Raw genomic sequence first — 3,393 nt, 5'->3', positions numbered from 1 at the left:
CCACTGGTGAGTTCATTTCAAAATATATGTATGCCTTATTCACATGAACGAAGATACTCCCTCCGTCCATGAATAAGTATACTTCTAACTTTTGTCTTTTGTCAAACTTCTTAAAATTTGACTAACGTTATAGAAAATAGTAGCACCGCATATTATATCAAAGTGGTATATTATGAAACTACATTTCAAAATGAATTTAGCGATACTAATATAATATAAAAAAATGCTACTTCCTTTGATCCATATTAGTTGCCACTAATATAGATGTATCTAGATATATTCTAGTAATAGATACATCTATACTAGTGGTAAGTAATATGAATCGGAGGGAGTACTATATTTTTCTAAAAAGTCAGTCAAAATTTTAAAAGCTTAACTTAAGACAATGGCTATAAGTACATTTATTCGGAGATGGTTGGAGATAGGGAGTAGTAAGATTCTAGCACATCTATGGCTGATTTCCACGCCATCCTAGCAAGTTCTTGTTACATTCAAATCTACCATATATCATTTGCCTCATCTGCCTATATTAATTTTGGTCGTCCTCTACCTCTCCTACTATTTATTTTTTTGGGAGCGATGGTTGAACTTTTTTTCAGACGACCGCGATGATGGTTTCCAACTTTCCACTACCATGAATATACGGAACACGAGGTATCAAGCATCCGAGTGCTGAAAACGAAACTAAGATATGGACGTATGGTTCAACTAGGTTGGTTTGCCTGCATTTCGCGGTGTCCCTTCACTCTCAGTTGTCAACTCTGCCAGCTATATAAGCAAATCTTAGTCCCGTGTCGGCTGTGAGCAAATGGTGCAAATGGCCGGTGTCACTAGTTTGACTGCTGAGTAAACCTGTGGACAACATGCGCGAAACATGGCAACCAGGTAATGAACCGACCAACAATGTAGGTGAATTCCAGTTGGGCATGAAGATTTAGTTGACAATGCTTTCCACTAGTTGGTGGCTTCGTGCTGACTACCTTACATTGCTTGTACTGTATTTGTCTGTAAAGTGCTTACTGATTTTATCGGGATACTTATCATGATGACTGCGCAAAATATACTCGATGCTTAGGTACACTGATTGAACAACATTCCTTGTCAGAAATTACGGAAAACCAACCCGTCAGTAGGTTCTTGACTAAAAATGCAAGTGTATACTTGCAGAACTGATTGAAATTTCAGAGACATACGCAGTTAAGCATGTTGAATCTTGCCCACCCCTGTCTGACGGCCAAAATGCCTCCAAGCTGTCCCCCCCTGAGAAAAGGGGTAAGCTGGAAAGTAGAGTAGCACGGCTTAAGCCTAATTTGTCCACAATGGCACTCAAATCCTGCTTTGTTCCCCACAATGACGCTCATATCATGACAGCATCAACGCACCGGTTGTCAGTACACGCGTGGTAAAGAACCAGAACGAAGGCATGCGAATGAAGGCGATTTGCACAAAAATAACCTAAAAGTGAAAGAAAAGCACAGACTGACCCCTCCGGCGAAACTATTTCACCCATCTAATCCTTTTGTGTGGCGCCCCACACATCGGCGCCACACATGCCAGTGTGGTGCCCCTCCTGCCGGCGCCACACACCCAGCCGACGTGGCGCCCTCGACGCTGAGCTGGTGCGCCCATCCGACGTGGCAGCATGTGTGGCGCCCCTCTCATCGGCGCCACACATGCCCTTACAATTGTCCAAAACATACTGTGAGACAATTCGTCTGGGACTTAGCCGTTTTGCGAGCCTCTACGTGTGGCGCCGATGCCACGGGCGCCACACAAAGAGCATCACCAAAACGGCTAAGGACTTATCGTCCGGAGCCCCTGGATGTTTTCGACCCAATACTGGATATAAGTTGGCATGTGTGGCGTCGATGCCGTGGGCGCCACACAGTTCAGTGTGGCGCCACTGTGAAGGGCGCCACACATTGACTTGTGTTAAAAACCTGAAAAATCCTACCAAACTCCAACAGTTTTCATTGGACACAGCAAATACCAATCTCAGAACATACACAACAAGTAGCAATATCAGAAGATGTAGTCTACATCGTAGCAAGTAAATTTAAACAACAAGTAGCATTACAAACATTGTTCGAAATGACATAGGGTTCACAATTCGATACTTATGAAGATATAGTTCACAACAACACGGAGCACATCCTACTGTCGTCCTCGACGTGTCGTTCTCACGGGCTGCTTCCGGACGGCCATCCTCTTCGTCCGCTGCCGTGGCTCTTGTTGCTGCTGCTCCTGCTGCTCCTCCTGCTCCTCCTCCTCTGAAAAGAACGGCTCGTCGTTCGTCATCCTCGACAAAGATGATCTCCGCACCGGCCCCTCATCCTCCTCAATGACAACCTTCTTTCCTCGGTTGACATAATCTTCCGGAGTGTACCGTTTTGGAGCATTGCCCCTTGGCTTCAACTGGTAAGCTGACAGTGGGGCTTGCTTGGAGGTATGCTTTGGAGGTATGCTTTGACTCAGAATCAAGTCGTCGTCAGGAGGAATCTTCACAAACATGAACACATGAGATTACAAAAGTTGAAATTAGTAAGAACATGTTTGACAACAACAAAATAGTCCATACCTGCGGTTCTTCAGAAGAGGAGGATGTAGGGATTTCGCCTTCGCGGCAACCTAGCAAGTTCGCTAACCGCCGCATCTTTCGTGCAGTGTTCTGCGTCATGGAACTCATGGTTACAAAGCCACCAGAACATAATAGCGTACATTCAAAGTTGGTGATCATACCTTAATGAAATGCCGCAACGGTCCGACAGGCTTTTCTTCTCTCCCGCTCTGGTCCCACATAATATCGCACTCGTCAGCTGTTTTTTGGATCTCCGACCGTTGTGAAAAACATAGCATACACAATTTAAGCGAGCACATGGCAATCTAGATGATGTACTAGTTAATGAGAGAATCCATTACCACGAAGTTCAGCTCGGAAGCAATAGAAGTCGATCTCCCTCTGCGAGCATAGGTGTCGTGCTGGCTTTGTGCAACCTCATCGAACTCGATAGGGTCGTCCAAGATGTAGTCAGCATACGCGCGCTTCACTAACTCGATACGCGTGTTTTCATGGAACCACTGGAGGTAGTTGTTGAAAGCGGCCAAGTCGTGAGGCACAATCTCCAGAGGGCCAGCAGTCCGTGTCGCTTCCAAACAGTGTTGGAACGCTGCGATGTGGCCTCTATGGTGGACTGGCCAATTTGTGATCTTCCTCTGCCTATCAAGCCTGCAAGAATCAAGAAGTTAGATTCTACCTCTTCTATCAGGAATCTTCCGTCGCATGATTCCAGAAGTTTACCTATGAAGCGCCTTGTCCGTGTCTTGCCACCGAGGTGGGCACTCCTGATACAGCCCAAACTGTCTCATCACTCTGTGCGGCTGGTGGTGTTCAAC

This window comes from Lolium rigidum, chromosome 6 (genome assembly GCF_022539505.1).
Source record: "Lolium rigidum isolate FL_2022 chromosome 6, APGP_CSIRO_Lrig_0.1, whole genome shotgun sequence".
In the NCBI taxonomy this organism is placed as follows: Eukaryota; Viridiplantae; Streptophyta; class Magnoliopsida; order Poales; family Poaceae; genus Lolium; species Lolium rigidum.
This window is presented reverse-complemented; position numbering follows the sequence as displayed.